Source organism: Megalops cyprinoides, chromosome 17 (assembly GCF_013368585.1).
Source record: "Megalops cyprinoides isolate fMegCyp1 chromosome 17, fMegCyp1.pri, whole genome shotgun sequence".
Taxonomy (NCBI): Eukaryota; Metazoa; Chordata; class Actinopteri; order Elopiformes; family Megalopidae; genus Megalops; species Megalops cyprinoides.
The window spans coordinates 21,808,905-21,828,040 of NC_050599.1; positions in this window are offsets into that span (position 1 = coordinate 21,808,905).

Genomic DNA, 19,136 nt, shown 5'->3' on the forward strand with positions numbered 1-19,136 from the left:
AGACATCCTGTCATTATTTTTAATACTTCCTACTGCAATCAGAAAGACGTCTTTCATACACTTATTTACTGCAATAATGCAATGGCAATGAGACGTACCTTTAATCTCCATAGGAATTTTGCTCAGTGGTGTCTGTGTATATGAGTCTTAGAAACAGAATGCCACCTATTCAAGCCACGAAGCTGACAACTGTAAGAATGTTAGTCTTGTCTGAGATGAGGGGATACAAAGGGCATTGTTTGCATTACGGTAACTCTGCACCCTACTTATAGCACAAGATGGAAGGTTCAGTTACATAACTTCTCTATTTTCTGTTTCCATGTAGTTATTCAACAGAAGTGTGTGAAGGACTGTTTTATTTGGAGATTTACTGTACCATGCAGAAACAGGCTGTACACGTCTAAGGTGTCTGTCATGCCAAAAAAATGAATGGCTCTCCATGAAAATGTTCTTGGGGAAAGAGCAATGAAGTGTCCAATTAGCATGTTCCCATTGCCAAGGCTGTTCCACACCCTGCCATTTAGTGGATTAAGTCACTAAACCCAAAGAGGAACTTTACAGGTGTCTTTAATGATGGGCTGTTTTGCTTGGGAAATGACCAGAATGTCAGCAGAGGGGAGACTATTGTGTGTGTGTGTGTGTGTGTATGTGTGTGTGTGTGTGTGTGTGTGTGCGTGTGTGTGTGTGCATGTGTGTGCACTCGTGTGTATGTGTGTGTGTGCGTGCGCGCATTTGAAATATATGTGGCCTGCACTTCAGTAATAAAAGTAGCATGATGGAGAGGATTGTTAAAAATGCTCATTGTGGTTTAATATGGGGGGGGCAGGAGTGTATTCTTGGAGAGAGAAAAACATCTTGTTTAAACCTTGAAAAATATACTCTGTGGTACAAGATTTGAAGCATGTTCTAAATATCGTCTCAATTCCATGTAAAAACACGAAAATTATTCACAGAAATATCAAGAGGCCACGAAATACCTAAATAAACCAATCTTTGGCTCTAAAAGTATTTTCGGAAAAAAGGGGAAACAAATCCGTAAAAAATTAAATGGACACAAATCTACCTTTCTGACAAGTACTGTCAGAAATAGGGTCTGTCCCTGTGCTGTTCTCCAGCTGGGGTATAGCAAGAGTTCCAGGCCTAATCTTGAATGCTCGTCTCCTTTATCAGCTGGTGGGTGCTTTGCCAGGACATCACACACACTTACAAAGTCCTGGGATATCCACTTGCACACATATGTCTATGTCACAGTTTAGACATATGTGCACACATATGTCTAAACTGTGTACATTAAATGTGCATTCTCATACAATGTGTAGGTTTGATCATCAGAGAAACTTGCACAGAAATGATTTTGAATTTATGCATGCTCCAGACAATGCACATGTGTTTCATTTTCCATATGACAGAATAATAGCATTGCAAGGCTGGATCAAACTTCTGTGTCTCTTTGACAGTTACTCCACAGATGACAGCTGTGTGTAGTCAGGCTATATTTAAAATCTTTTATTGAACTTTTGCAGTAAGCTTCATCTTTACCTATGGTTAAAATCTGTAGCAACAGGAAAATATATTCTACTACGCATGTATAAGATAATGATACTATGCATATATCTGGTAAAGATAATTGATAAAATGATAAACCCATGATGAAAAATAATACAATGTTAAGCCAATTATGTTGTTAAGTATATTAATATACATAGATAATTATTGAAGATGGACCAAACTGACCAATTTTGGACAGCAGTAACAAAGTGATTAATGGTATTTTATATGCATATATACATATGTATATGTAGATATACAGTATATACGACTGTAGTTTGATTAAAGATTGACAGCACTGGAGGGAGATGGATAAATCTTAGAAGATTCCTCAATGATTCCATAGCCCCATAGGAGGGTTTGAAACTCTGTGTTCCTTTCAAGACTCAATTATGCCTCTCTTGAAAGCAATTATTCATTTTCTTGTATCCGACTTCCGATCTAAATGTTTGGTTTTTTGTTTTTGTGAGTCTTTGGTGCGCTGATGAAGCCAAAAATGCATGTGTAATTTCCTGCCGAGCAGTTGTTTTACTCCTTGGGGGGCTTTCATTCTAAACATTACTTGCTGTTTTATGACTTAGCCAGTGTACAATCCTCAAGCTAAGGTCGCAGCACAATTCAATACTTTGAGTGTTCTGTCTGTTACATGGCCTCAGAATTATAGAGAGGAATGGACAAGGTTTAGGTAGAGAGCAGTCAGAGCTACTCTTTACTTAAAGCTACATTACGCCTTTCACTTCTGATTGTCATTCTATGAAGTCTTTTGAGAAAGTGCTTTGTGCCCTTTCAGCACAAATTAATATAATTGCAATGTTAACATTTTCACTACATTAACAGTTAACGTTCCTCTGTTGTGTACATTGTGGTGTCCACATTGCCCATCTAGACTGAATTGTGCTCTCCCTTCAGCATTTGTAGCAGTTTGTGTGGTTTTTTGTGTTTGAAGCGTAAAATGTTTGTGGGGGAGGTTGTGTAATTGTTTTGTGGGTAGTTCTACCCACCATGATTCTCTTTGTACAGTGTTTTTCTCTCTTTTTCTCTGTGTGTCTCATGTAACCTGTACAATTCTGCCCCTCTCTTTCTCTCATATTCTCTGTCCTTGGTGTTATCCTTGGGTTAAGCTCTTATAAATCAGATGCATTCTGTGCTTTTAGGTATTTGAAGTTCCTAAAATCCCTAAGATTAAAGTTCCTTTGTACCTGATTGGGCCTGTCTGAATTCCAGGAGAATAGCCTGATACATTTGGTAATTAGAGAAATGGTAGAAATCATGATTGCGGCACAATAGTATTAATGTGCTGCACATATTGTGCAATCACATATATTTGCTCTGAGGATGCGTTTTGGTGGAATGGTCTGATATGAATTTTTGTCTGATATCCCCTGTTCCAAAGTAACTGTGAGCTCTGATGAACTCCAGATGAAGCTATCTGTCCTCTGAAAACAACTTAGAAGCTGTGGCCTTGATCTTCGCGTTCACTCCTGGTGGGAATTGGCGATGAACTCCCGTGTTTGGATGGTGGTGTCGCAATGGATGTGGATAGAATGGATGTGGATAGTTATGTGGGAAAGGCCTGGGACTCTGGTCAGACCAAACAGAAAGAGCTCAGAACTATCATGGTTACATTGTGCAAAGGTCCAAACCCGCAGGAGCACCGCAAAAAGTCAATTCACTATCCGGCGTCATTCATGGCCCTCACAAATATGCAGTCATTTGCCTTTCCTAGGGCTGATTTTCATAACCTGCAAATATTCATGCAGTCCACACTTACATTACATGACAAGCCTATTTGTATTATATCTGTTCATGTTATTGAAATGTTGAGGATGTTCACTGGTAATTTTTTCATTTTGAAAGATGTCTGTTCAAGGAGAATGCATGATATATATTCATATCTGACAGACATAATCTAAAACAAGAATTTTTAAGATTACTCAGCAGATAAAAGTCCTTCAGAATGTTTGAGGATGTTCTTTACAAAGCACTGTAGTACCACACAGTGTCATCATTGTAAGTCCTAATCCATTTCAGAACATATTGTCTGGCTGGTAATAAACATCACAGATTAATGGAGAGATCACAGCTTTGTTATATACACAAAACATTCAATACGGTACATCTTACTGTTTTCATCTTTCAATGACAACTACTTTGTCTGATTATAGTAGTTTGACATTTATGTTTCTGATTAAAAGTCCTGTAAAAATTCTGTAAGAGTCCAAGAAAAGAAGATTAACTGAGATCCCTGCTTACAGCTCTGTGGGAGAGCAGACTTTATGACTTTGTTTTACATTGATTTATGCAATTTTGGGATTCTATTGAATTTTTCACTGCCCATCTCTTCACAGCTGGCCTGCATCTGTCAAACACTTGACACACTTAAAATGCTTTTCAACAGGGGCTTTGCTTTGCAATCAAGTGAAGAAAAAGTTCTGTAATACTATACAAATAGTGTATTGCATGAATACATCGCCTGACCCTTTCATGTATGCCATGCGGTCCTTGCAAAGAAGTGAAGACTGCTAGGAAATCATGGTAATATCAGAGAGACCCCGCGCCATAACACAGCACAGGATATATAAATCATTATTGTCCTGCATCATGCTCAGTGACAGCTCAAATTAAATCTCAAATGAATCACAACTAATTGCTTAAGTGTGTGGTAATTCATTTTGTTAGCACAGCAGCTGGGAAGGGAGTGACTGATTACCCACGTGCTTATGAGCCCCTGGTGAGAATTCAAGTTTTGCTGTGAAAGTGTATGTCTAGTGGTAAAATATACCTTTTATAGCTATTTTGTGAATAATTTTAGCCAATGAGCAATATCCTGTGAACGGAAATGGAGTAGATTCTAGGAATATTATTAATGAGAGACCATAGGAAGACCATTTGTTAAAATACAGTTCATCGCAATTCACAGCAATTATAATGTCAGATTCCACATTAGCCAGAAGTAAGACAGCCAGGTTATATGAACATTACTGTAGCTACTGCACCTTGCTGCAGTGCTTTTATGTTATCAGTTTGAAACAGCTGACCATTTGTCTTTAGATATATCAGTTAAAAATCAATATTATAATGCCTCTCTCCATATACATATATATAATAACTGAAATGCGTTTTCTTTTTTCCCAGACATAGTTCATCTATAAGGGGTGTATATATGAATTTCATTTTGGCTACCCCGGGGCAGGACTTGTGAATAGAGGACACTGTCCAGACTCTCTGAGGCTTTGAGAGGGCTGAGTTCTGGAACACATTAAACCAGACCAGCTCTGTCATGCCAGACTGCTGAACCTACTGCCCTTGCCCTTGTTGTCATGCAAAGTGTTTAGACTGGAAGGCTTCCCTGAATTTGCATACCAATTTTAGAAAGCAATCTGTTTTTCCAAAGCTACAGTAAGGTGGAGACTAAATCCGGCCTCTACAGTTCACACAGTATATGAGCGCACTGGAGGCATTTGAGTTTATATGGAAACAAACCATATTTACTTTCAGCAGACTCCTTCTTGAGGAGCCAGTAAAAAATTGGCTGCAGAAAATTTTGAGTTATGTTGCTTTTAGAGGAGGTTTTATTTGGCCAAGTGGTTGTATGTTGGACTGCGGGCCATGCTTTGAACAGGGCCTCTTGTGAAGTCAGTCATGAAATCTAGTGGCAAGAGATAAGCTGCAGTTTGCATGATGGCAGTACTCCGGTAACAACTGAAGATGTGGAACGAATCAGATGAACCTCAACCTGAGGAGACATCCCAGACTTGTAAGCTTCTGTTAATAGAGGCCAGAAACCGCATGACATGTCAGAAAGGGTAGCACTGGGTATTGGCCTTGGCTTAGTCATAGAGAAGCCAATACTCTCAGGTGAGGTGCTATTGCAGTGCCCTTGAACAAGGTACTTAACTTGAAACGCTTCAGTAGATAGCCAACTGTATAAATGGATAATAGGGTAAAAATATGAGTTTTCTCACGATGGGGAAGGCTGTCTACTGAGCAATTTAGTAATGCAATATGTATGAGGTAAATTTAGACTTCACAGAATCTAATGCTATATCATGACAATGGTGTTGATGAAGCAGGTTGTTGGGAGAGTGCATAGTAAAGAGCAATCCATGTAAAGTCAGCTAAAAAAGAAAAGCAACAACTGTATGTACAATGCTGCCTGATTCAGGCTGTGCAAATGGAGCATCACCCAGGTCTTTCTGGGTGGCTTCCAAGTTCTTCAGCATCTTATGAATGATTACAAAAGAGAAAGTGCCCCAGTAATGTTGATAAAACTGGTCTTGGAATGCCCTGGATATGTCCTAGAAACATGTGCTTCTATTAGGCACTTTTTGTATTGCAGATTTCTGTCACAGGCATTTGCCTCTGACAATAAATGCCACTTATAATACCTTCAGTGAAAATGAAAATGTGATGATAATTAAAAATCATGGCTAAGACAGCCCTTTCTTTATCCAACATTATGTACATAGGGTAGCATTTCATCCAACAGTTTAGGCTGGCTGATGGCATGATTTGTTTATGCTGTTTTTGTAAAAATTGCAGCACTGCTGTTGAAGACAGTTGATGAACACAACCAGGATCAGATGAAGGGGCGGATGATGGATGATAAACACTACTGATCTCTGACCGTGTCCCTGTCAGGAACTTGATGTCCTTGGCTACTCAAACAGACCTCTTGACTTCCACTCTGTGAGGAATCTCAGCTGCAAAGCTCAGGAGAAGGAGACCGAGACACAGACAGTTTGGGAGCTCATCCGTTGTGCTTAATGAGGAAGCCTGACCTTGGGATTCATCCTCAAAAACTCCTCCCACTCCAGATAAGACAAAAGGCTAAAAATACCATCACGCTGTCAACGAGTCACGACAAAAATAATCTGCATGGTCCATTCAATGGACCGAGTTTCCCCCTTAAAAGATGTTTTTGGAATGTGGAACCAAAGGCTAACAATTTCCATATTATTCCATTTAGATAAGAATTAAATCAACATGTTTGAATACATTGCCTACAGGTTTTGTCAGACATATCACGGTAATCAGAGTTTATGTTTCACCCTACCAGAACTCCAATGATTTTTGCCTTTTTCATGTCTGAAGTTGAATGAATCAAGAGGATTGTGTGTCTGTTGGAATACAGATGGAATTTACAAAAAATATTAAATTACAAACGGCATGCGCAATATTAAAACTTATACTTTCAATATTAAATATTTACTTTGCATACATTACAATCACAGTGTCTAATTTCAAGATTGATTCTGTCTAATCTTGATTTTGATCTTTAGGTGTAAGCATGAATGAACAATCCGGCCTTTCTTGAACACATTATGGACAACTATTCTAGGTATTCTAGGTTGCAAAATATGCAGGATTTGCTCTGTGGAAAAACGAGAGGCCCATTATATTACGAAAGAATTTTGGATCACAGGCAATTTCATAACGTGGATAAAAGCTGGGAGAACAAACCCCTCAGGGCATTCAGGGAAATGTAGACAGGCATAGGTGCCAGCAGGGATGAGAAATCCTTTGTCAAGTGCAACCTAAGATAACTGGACAACTCTGCCTGGAATCAGTGGCACTTAAGAGAGTGCTGACGTGAAGCAGGTAATGGGGAAAGCCATCCAGAGGTTCTGTGACCGATGTGCGTTCCCCCTGGTCCTCTGCTGTCACAGGGCACGCATTCCAGCCTGTGGGTTACAGATCGGTTTGAGCCAGCTCACGGAGGGGATGAATCAGGGAGCCGGGGGCTCGTTTACACAGCTCTACACTTCCACTGGCTCGGCCGTGTGAAGCGCTTAGATTTCTCATCTTAGACAGCCTCCCCCTCCCTCTCCCGGGACGCTGAATAATAGGAAACTGGAACAGAAAGAGCAATACTGTGTTAGGGTTCAAACTGGCGATCTGTTTGCAGCTTTTTTTCCAGGGTACGCTGCAAGAATGTGAATGTGGAGAGTGTTTTATTCTATGGCTGCTGTTTTTCACCTGCGTCTAAGGCATTTTTCTCAGGCCCTGAGAGCAAACCGTTCATCAGAACACTGCAGGTGAGATGCACCAATCCGTCCATCAATGAAGGAATCACAACAATGTAAATTGTAAAACATTTTTTAAAGTATCAGATCAGTCAAGGAGTCCTACTTAATGTTTTTTTTTTTTTTTGCTATCCTGCAAGGTTATGTGATATTTCAATTTGGACGCTCTACATGCAAAAGAAGAGCAGGAAGACTGCCACCAAAGTCAAACATTCACTAAACAAATGTTAACTGAACAAGGCACACAACTCTATCAATATACTGTATCTATCGACCAATCATTTAGAAGTTTAGTCCGTCCATTATATATATAATTTATAGTCAATAGGTCATTTAAAAACCCTCCAGCACAATGATAGCATGGTTCTAATGAAGAACCATGTTAAAAAAAGAAAGAAAAAAAAAGATAAACCAAATATGAAAGCTGGAGCATACATCATATAGCCACATACACATAGGTCTCAACAGCTCCCTCCGCTTAGGAAAATGGCCAAACTGAATTATTTTTTCACTTAAAAGGATCCTTAAATCATTAATTTCTCATTAACTTTGAATCACACTGTGTTTTTTTACACATGGTTTCCTCTGCCATGTTGTGGTGACGCATACCTGTAGTTGCAAACTGAAATGGGTCGTTAATTTATATTTTGGGTGGGAGTAAAATCTGGTGCTTTTTCAAAATCTTGTCAAGTAGCATGATTAATTCGGCTGTAATGAATTCACATGTACCACATAATGGGATCTCCTCTAATTGAAAATAATTGAAGATGTGCTGGTGAAACAATGATGGTGCTAATGATTTGCAGCTGTGAAATATTCAGTGCAACAATGGGATACACAACTGGTTAAAGTTAAGGCCAGCCACTACCAGCAGAAAGATACACCTACATCAATGATTCCTCAATACGTATTGTGGTTAAGATTTAGACCTAAATCTGCAAATAGAAATATAACACACTTATGTCTGTTATAACCTGAGGAGGGACCCATATTCAACACAATATCCATGGAGTACTAACACTACTAACAGAGACCCCAGACAAGGGGCCTCAATCCAAACATTCTAGGATTCCCTCATTCTGGAAACTGCCTGTGAAGATATTGAGTCTTTAGTTACAAAGTGATACCTCTACCTTTTTCAGTGCCTTATCTCAATGCAAAATATAGACAGTTATCATAAAATATTATGTGAAGGACCACTTATTTTAAAAAAAATTAAAATAAACTTTACACACAAAAACAGAACAATGATGTTACTTCATAACTAAAAGGTATATTGTTGCCTTTGTAATTTAATCATTTCTCTATTGCTAAATACACTAAAACTGTATTTCTGTAAAAATCACATTAAGCCTTTTAATGCTTTTGATGGCATATAAGTAATATCTGTTTATCATTTTATTCAATGGTGGCTAATTTTGACTTTTTTTCCTATCATAAACTTAAGAAATATTTATACAAAATAATGAATGATTAATATTTTTTAAACAGCTGCCTAGACAATTAGGCACAAGCTGGGTAGTCAGCTACCTTTTGTTATTGCATTGTTATAACTGTATGTTGTTATACTACTGTATAACAACTGTACAACTACACTGTTGTATGTCTGTAAATAGCTGGCTAGCCATTGGGGTTAGCTAGTGGGATGACCATCACTGCTGTCCTTAAATGAAATGTATCTTTATAACCATAAATTCATTTGATAAGTGGCTAATTTCCCATATTTTCATAATTGATCTTTCAATTGTGAAAAAAGCCAGCTAGGAAACTTTCAGTAGCAGACTTTTTTGACTGTAACTGTTGATATTAAACAGCTACAACCATATCTTTCTTTGTAAAAGCCTTGGAGTTATATCCAGTGGGGGAGGTTTCCCTCTCACTTTTACGGTTTCAATCTAATGTACAGTGGTAACTTAGTACACTGCTCCATGTTAACCATTAGAACAGCACTAGAACAGATTCCTTCTTCATCTATTCCTGCAACCAGGAAGCTGCTTGACCAAGCTACTTTAATGGCATATTGCACCCCATTCTATGTGATCCCAACTGCCTAAACTACAGTTTTACCTTTGTCAATCTGGGAAAAAAATTATTAGCATATATCCTCCAAAGCATGTTCAGCACTACACTTTGCTGAAGATCTTCATCAGTAAAAGTCATTAATTACTCTACCAAACAATTACTCAATTCCATGCAACATGAATCTCCAGTTATTTTGCAAAACTTTTTTTTTAGCCTCCAGTGGTCTAGAAACCAAATCACCAGACTTCAGCTACAGGCAAAGCGATTTATTCAAATCAGTCAAGTAATAAAGAAACTAAACTAAACAAAGAGAATTGGAGAGAAAACTGAGCACAGATATAATAATAACAATATTTTATACCCAAAAATGAACACCTGCCTGCCCCCAACAGAAACCCAATGAAAATAAAAATCATCAGTCTTACATCAATATTGTTTAATAAAACAAGACTCAAATTACTACTGTAATAATGCTTATATGCCTGGAAGCTATGCTCTGAGACTACTCCAGTAACCAGAATTTCTAATTTAGTTTGTATATGGGTCACAGTCTGATTATCTGACCCAGAGATACCATGTTTTTCTTAGCTACCATGGAGATTCCAGCAGTTATCTATGGTGACAGAACACTAGAGCATCGCTAAGTTTTTCTAAATTTAACTTTTCTGTACCCATGATCTGAAAGTTGTGTGACTGAGCCACTCTCCTGCCATATAATATCCAAGCTAATGTGATCTTCTGTGCATATACTACAGTTTCATTTGCGCCAGTCTGGAAAGAATGTGTTAGAAAATAGCTTCTAAAGCACTCACATCACTGTACTTTGCAGGAAGCCTTCATTAATAAAAGTTATTATCTACCATGTCCTTTCACTCAGCTCCCTACAATACAAGACATTCCCTCACTGTGTCTGCTTCTACTCACTGTAGCAACAGGAGAACTTCTTGACTAACTGTGCCACTGTGGTCGTGTTGAGCCAGTGACCCCTGTCTGACAATATTTTTAAGAGTCATGGATATCGCTCTCTGTGGGAGTTATTAACTGCTACTGTATGATGACAATGCAACACAAATCGTTACAGACCATTTGACTAAGGTTGATTCAACAAGGTTTTGCAACTTCCAGGCTACTGGCATGTTCTGGGTGACAGCAGTAGTACTGACCTGGATCATCATGCTTCAAACTTTAGTTTGCAACAGGGGCACAGTATTTCAGGCAAAGCTGACATTATGGGGAAACATACACTGCCAGGGCATGCACAAATCATAAGGAGGCTGATGAAAAACAGCTACTGTGGGCTCTTGAGATGAATAACTGTGACCTCAAGTGAAGGAAAGAGGCTGTTTGTTAGACAACAACAATACGTTTATATTTGAGCACAGTTTCTGAAATCCAGGCCATATAGAGCAAAATGATGGGAGAACAAAGAAAGGATGGGTTGTAACGACAGACAGTCAAGGAGATGTAACACTGTGAGAATGGAGGGATGCAAAGCAACATCAGAATTAAGTGTTTTCAGCCCAGGATAAATGTTACAAACAATGTCTTGAACAATTCCAGAAAAAGTGCTTCCCAAAACATCTTCCCAGAGAAACGACTGATCGTACTGTTGCATCTGTGAAGGCTGTACAGGAGCCTCCCATTTGACAGAGGGAACTGTGATACTCCCATCAAGAAGCAGTATCTACCAAAGGGGTCCAGTTAACCGTGTATGGAATTGCAAAAGTGTATTATATGCAACTGATCTCCAGGCATCTCTCCTGTTTCTCACCCTCCTCCCCTCCTGCAGTACGTGACTAGAACCGTACAAAGTGACAACATGAGGCCGAACTCTATACGAACCAAACGGTGAAGGAAACCAGAGAGGCCGCGCTGGCAGTAGGACGGAGGAGAAAGGCTGGGGGGCAGGAGGTCACGGCTTCCAGCGAGAAGCCGTCGTCTGTAATTCACTCCAAACCACATCTATCTGGTAAGTAAACACTCCGCACAGCAGCTGGACCAAGGAAAATAAACTGCTCCTCTCCAGGCATAATGAAACTGATGAGGCGTGCCAGCCAGGAGAGGACCGTGTTGTCTGGGTTATTGGATACCCGTATCCCTAACGAGGCTCATCTTCCCCAGGAAAAATAAGCAATGGTTGGAGGGGGGCTACAAGCTCCTGTCCAGGAGGTATAGGTCATCTGCCTCAACAGATAAAACTATAATCTTAGAAAAGTGGACAGCTTGAAGTGGAAGTTTTAATACTAAATACCATAATTCTGTCATCTTTTAATATAATGGGAATCACTCAGTTTATAATAATTCTGCATTTTGATTAATTTACTCTAAAGCAATTCCTGTTGTAGATAGGATAGAATTGTATCATTTCCAGAAGACATCTGTATTGTAATAGGCTATTTTAAAATAGGAAATTTAGTTCAGACCCCCTGAGACTCACTCTGGATCAACAGATTCCATTATTTAGTCTTTTTCTGCAGTCTGTAATTCTCATATTTCAATATAAAACTGTTCCCTCCAAGACTGCTTTCATGTATAGACCCCAAATATTTGCCCAGGTTCAGTGATGTGTCTACAAATCAACAACGTAATCAATTAAACAACAGGAAAAATGGGATTTGCTTTTGCTGGAGATCGCTCATGAACCGCCGGGTGATGATTTGCAGCTTTGAAAATTCTTCTTGTTCGGGCAATATGATTTTGGAAGCCAGCTCAACTCTTTTTTTATTGTTTTTGGCGTGGGATAAAAGCACCGCTGATCTTGGAAGTGCTGGAGTTGAGACCGCCTCAGATGAACTGATCCTACTTTCTATTGTTTGTCTTTAATCTTCAGGTCAGAGCAAATTGTAGCACCCTAGGAATGCCAATCATCTTTGCCTCTTCTGTCTTGCATTTGTGCTCCCATAACATAGGTTAGTCCAGTCCATTGGGTCACCCAAACGCGTGTGTCTATTGCAAGTCAGTTTTAGCAGCGCAGATAATTCTATAACTCATTCCAGATCTCGGGCGGTGAACCCCCTGCCTAGACGCCGGCTCTGTATGTGCGTTTCCCCAGTATTTTACATGTCAAATCCATGTGTTTTATTGCCTTCTTGTGTCTTTCAGTTCTCAGAGGAGTAATTTAGAATGAGGGCCATGTAAGGAATGCTATAACAATCTGCCAGCAAGCTTTCAGGAGCTTTTATGAGCTAAGCTGATCTTAAAACATTAACAAATGATGGAGAGGAGATTGCTTTTTAACGAGGAGAGATGATTGACCCTATTTATTGTAAAAATGTAGCCAAGCTAATTTTGTGTTTTTGTGTGAGGAATGTTTAAATTTTCTCATAACATTAAAGCATAAGAAAGGAAACCTTTGTATATTCGAACATATGATGTAAGCATTTGTTTGCTGCTTAATAATGTGATCACATATTGGTATATTTTTACTCCATTTAAAAATATTCCTATTTAAATGGTGGTAATTATCTATTGCATCTGAGCAGAGAAGTTGCATTCAGAAATAATTTTGTCAGTGTGAAGTGTGGCTGTGTACTGTTGATTTTAGTTAGTTTAATATGTTATTTGATCACCATCTATGTCTGATTAGATTTTTTAGTACAGGTAAAATGCTGGCGTGTGAGAAGGGTCTATAGCTATGCTCTGTAGGTCACAGTATCATTACTGCTGTGAGGAATCTTCTTTGATTCTTTTTCTGATGATAATACCTGGAAAGTGTATATGTACCTTTTTTCTGTGATAAATATATACTTTAAATTATCCACTCCAGTCCTTTTTCCTGCCACAACTATAAGCACTCCAGATTATCATTAATGGTAATTCTAAGGTGGCAAGCACTAAGAATAACCAAAGTGTCCTGTATTATATGAGTTTTTACTTAATTCTATCTTCCACAGGCTGTAGAGGGCTTACTTGATCAAGGGATGGTCCTGCTGAGCCAATCAGAGAGCAAGTGGACACAAACTGTGAAACATATGTGCATTGTTTCTGCCAGTTGGCATACAGTGATGTTTGTATAGAAATATCTGCATAAGGGTTTGAGAAACCCATGTGCAATTGTGTTTGTGCTCAAAGAGTTTTTTTTTAACTTAACTGTTCACATGCAAAAACCAGCCATCAAGCAAAGCAATGTGGTGTCCGCATGCGTCACCTTTGAAGAATTGCTGATGACAAAGAAGAAGGAAGAAAGCTGCTAGAAAGAAGCTATTTACCATGTATAACTCATTGAACATAGCAACAGTAACTATTTACCCTCAGGCAACACCATATTGAAGCCAAACTATAGTTCTTCTTCCTGTGAGTACAGACAGATCACTGTAAAATACTGTGCTGTTTGTCTGAAGATAATGTTGTTTGCACTTCTATGGGAAATGATTCAGGCAGCACCTTCAGCATTCATTATTCATATCTGAAGGGAAGACGAGCTAGTGTTATAAGCAAGAACAAGTACAGAAGCAACCATATGTTTTCTATCACAGGGATGCTTGAATATAAACATAAGCACATGGTTTCAAATTATACACTTCAATGACCTTCTGTTCAAACCATGTTTCTGAAGGTCCCTAGTACACTTCTTTGACATCCTTACTATTGCCATGGCATCTGTTATTTTTCAGAGCATAAAGCACGGGTAAAGTTTTAGCTGAATCTACTTATTGTAAGATTGCAAATTTTGCTCTACCCATGTAGAATGGGCAAATATTCAAAAAAGAACTCATCTGTCCCACCTGACTGCATACCAGAGTGACAATTCACCCAACCAAAGTTTGTCCCCTGGTTATGGCTCATTGTTGAGTTTATGTGAAAAGGACTTAACCTCTTTGAAGAACAGACATGCGCTAGGTTTCAGATGCACTAGGCAGCTGGGGATAGGAATAATTTTCACAGTTTCCCCAGACATGTGAATTTTACTGACATTTTTTCTGTGTAACAATCACTAATTTTTTAATAGTTTCCTCCTGGTGAAATATGCATGATAATTGAGTGTTGGAAGTAGTGCTTACAGTAAATGATTTTCTTTTTCAAATCCAGCCTTATGTACTTGATCAGTATTAAGGCCTCTAATCTGCTTTATTTTTAATGAAATTAATTATTTAAGGGACATGATTATATTAATTGCTCTAATATCAAATTAGTGATGGGATCAAATCAATTTTTTCTTATTTTTAAGTCGCTCTGGGTAAGTGTCTGCTAAATGATATAATGTAATGTAATGTAGAATAGATGATGTTCTTAACGCAACAAATCTGATCATCTTCTACCATTAGAGTAAAATTGCTGGATATTGAATGGAATAAAAAAAGAATGTCCTGTTGCAGCTGAAATTATTATTGAAGTGAAACGCAGAAATCTTTAACATGCATCATCAAAATATAAAAAACTATACAAAACGACACAAGATCCTTCTCAACACATAGAGCTAGTCTTAAAAGAACTGAAGATTTACAAATGCTTACCGTGTCACAGAAATTCCGTCACCATGTTGGTGAAAAGAGATGGTTGACTGGATAGCTATGTTTACCCATATGTTTTGATCCGGAAACAGTGAGTTTAGAATAATATTTCTTGAAGTGCTACTGTGCTTGTACCTTTTCAGTGTTCCATCTTGCATGCCCAAATGTTAACCTGATTATTGGATGCAATTGGATTATTGGGTTGTCGCAGCCAAGTTTGATTTTTGTTGCAGGTTTTAACGGGAATCTCTACCTCAGCCAGGGTGTCGCATTAAAAATCTCTGAATTCAGTGGGAGGTCTAAACTTATCATCCCCCTAACCTGACTTGCTGGGGTGGTAGAATATGATCTGGCAACCCCAGGAATGCCACTGAAGACATGATTGATCTACCTGGTGAAATCCACTTAGTGAGCCTTCCCTTTCATTTCTTCTTATTGTGCCTTGTTAACAAGGTCATTTATCACAGTTTGTGAGGGAAGAGCTCTGCTGAACGTTTGGAATAACAGAATAATAATGTTTTTCCTCCGTGGCTCAGTGTAGACCAGACGTATAGTTTTTCACGTTCCCCATTGATCTTGATAATACAACGAGAGCAACAAGACTTTCTGACCACACGGCCACATGAAGACCAAACGGAGGGAAAATGGCAACATTGAATTTCACAAAACGTATTATTTACTTATTACTACCCAGTAATTTTAGCTGTTTTGAATTGGGGTGCCATGGTTCAAGAAGGAAGTGGTGAGCTTTAGCGGTGTAATGGAAATGAGCATTTTGTTAGCAGCTCTTTCCGTTTCTTATTCATTTTAAACCAGTTTCGGTGATAGAGCTGAAACCATTTTGATGGACTGTGACTGGGGTCTCGGAAGGTAGTTTCGGAAGTGAAAACGCTCCAGCCTTGTTCACCAGTGACTCACGGGAGCTCAGAAAGGGAGTTTGTCTGCCAGCTGTATTTGGTTAACGTTGAGGGGCCTTAGCGGTGACGAGTACTCCATTTTGAATGGCTTGCGTAGGCGTATTCATAAACTGTGTCATTGTATGGTTGGCGATTGTGCAATGGTGGCCTAAAAGAGCAAACCTGAAAAAAAGATGGTTAGTAGAGGTTACGCAGTCACTTTTAGTAATTTTTCACAGTAGTTTACAGCAACTATGACTGATACAGACGTTCTGTAGTTTACAACATAAAAATGGTATTTCTTGAATCTCCACATGTACATTTCCCATCTCCCCACCCACTGTAGTACTGATACTGCAGCTCTTAATAGTTTGCCTCCTTGTACTCAATGCACTACACTCAGGCATTTCCCCTATGCCAGAGTGTCACCATGCCAAAGAGTAAGACTCCCACTCCAGAAATCAGGATCACTGGAAATATTGTTTTGGGTTGGTTGATTCTTCTTGTTCTTGTCCTAGTTATTGTTCCTTTTCTTGTTATTGTTCTTCTTGTTCTTCCTATTGTTATTATTAGTGATGTTGTCTCATGTGAGTTCAACTGTTGTACTCTGTTGAAACACTTGTATTTCATTTCATGAGAGTGGTTCTTGGCACCCTCAAGGTTTTTCTTTTCAAACCTTTAGATTTTCAGAAGGATCTCTGAAACAAGCTGATGATTAATCACTACTAACTTAAGCCATTTTTTCTCCTCACCATGATGTTGTCCTACTGTTGATGAGAGTTCATTGCCTATGATTCTGTTGTCAAGGGGAAAACTGTGCTTGTGTGTGTGTGTGTGTATTTGTGGGGGTGTATGTGTGTAGTAATGTGTGTGCATGCGGTTCTGCAGTGTATTGTATATCTCATGGGAGTTTGTGTGAGGACAGTTTACCCAGTGGAATCTTAAACTATTTTCCAACTGATTTCCACTAAGTGATTAGAGATTTCAGTAAATCATTCACCTGATGCAGATGAGGCTAATTATTACGTTATAAACATAAAAAGAATAAATCGAAAAAATGTGAAGTACGGAAATGGTGCTTTGAATATGTCAAACGCTACAACTGGAACTGTGAACTGTGGCCTAGAGCCATTTTATTAGTTCTTGGAGTTATATATTATCTGATAAACATCATGCCAGTATGTCATGCCACTATCTACAACAGCATTGCTCAACCTCGATACTAAAGACATGAATAACTTATATGAGTATCAAGAGAATTCATGTCACTAACCTCATATATTACTCTAGTAGGAGTTGGGGGTGAGCTGCATGCACTTAAACAAAAAATGACTAACATGTTAGCCAGACCAATAAGTACATAAAATATGTTAATGTGTTTGTAAACATTCATTTTTGCCTTCGCACACGTTCATTTGGGGGTAATTGACCTTTTAGGGAAAGGGGTGGGATCATATGAATTTCACTGCCAATTAGTGTGGTTGCTCCCTAGAGAGACCAGGAAAAAATGTGTAGGGCCCTAGCTGAACATGTCAAAACTCAACTGTTGCATTGCTTCATCAGAGGAATTTTAAATGGCTGTGAAAAAGATAACACATAACATATCAAAAAAGATAAGTGCTAATCCTGAAGCAAATGTGTGGTTTGACAGGCGAAAGATGAGCAATACAGCAGCATTTTTTCAACCTTCAAAGGCTGCAGTGACAGTGAGATTGGGCTTCTAGTAGGGATTTTGCTGAGAGGTGACCCAGCCAATTTGGCAGAGGGACTTTATTTCTAATCTGCAACGCGTGGCCTAAGGGCCACGCTGTGCTGTGTCTCACTCCATCCAGGATGTGCGCAAACACAAGGGAATAAGAAGCAGATGACATGCTGTAAATACACATTAAATATGACAGTTTGGAATGCGTTATCAGCACTGTCTGTCATCCTTACATATGGTATTGAGGAAGTTAATGTCTGGACAATACAGAAAGGGAGAATATGTGAAATGCACAAACCATTTCAGGGTTAAAATCTTTGCACAAATATATTTGGACAAATATAAATATTTGGGGAAAAATATTTGGAAAATCCAGTCCATAGCGTGCAACGGGGTTTCCATTAGCCGGTAATTACCGGTTTTTGTCTGGTAAAATTTATAAAAAACTGAAATTAAAAACTTGCCTGTCAAAATGTCTGGCAACAATGCTCATAAAAAACATAGCTATTATGAAGGCTATCCCTAAATAGGACATTTGTGTTTTGACAGTGAAACAGCCTATTCACAGCCTACAGAACTTTTTTTCCCCAAAAGGGTGCGCTCATTTATTGCATGATACTTGCTGCTAGGCCCACTACTATTCAACTTTGAAGCAATTTATCAGTTGCCTTAGCCTATTCATAGCATGCAGCTAGCAGATGTTTCGTAATAGCCTACATTTTAGCGCCTAATGTTGAGGTTTTGCTTAATCGTTACTGCTCATTAATTAGTCAAACTGATTTGAGGTCGTTGTCATTCTTTCGTCAACCTAGGTATACATTATATTTGCTTTTGTAACATAGACTGTTATTGAAACGTGACCGGTATGTTTCAAATTTGTCCAGTAAAATAAATTCTTTCCGGACACTGGTCCGGCAAGAAAAAATCTTAGTGGTAACCGTGGTGTGGAAAAATAATGGAGAATTATGGGAGAGAGAAACAGTGTTTGTTCTCCTGCAGACCAAAAATAATGCATCTTTTGCCATATTCAGCTGCTTCCTTTTTTTGTGTTTTCCAGGAAAGGTCAGAGCTATATGGGGCATCTCTATGTTAATACAGGAAACAGCACTTGGTCTTTCACAAGCCTGAAAGTGCAACAATTATTAGTAATAGCACCCTGACTCACCCACCCACCAGTATAACAGAAAAGGAAATAAAGCAGAACAGGGAACTGGAAATATTACTCATATTTATTCAGGCTCAGAATTAGACAAATTTAAATGTGGATGTGAGACTGAAACCACAGAGTTACCATGAAGGTGTCAGGGCACAGGCACAGACTCACACGCAGACTAGGCGTACTCAGGTTCCAAGATGCTTTATTGGAAGGGGAAATCGCGGGGCAGGTACGTAATGGCAGAACAGGCAGGGTCAAAAACGAGGAGCAGGAATCAAAAACAGGAGCAGGCTGGGTTAAAACGGGCAGGCAGGTAGAACAGGCAACCAATGCAGG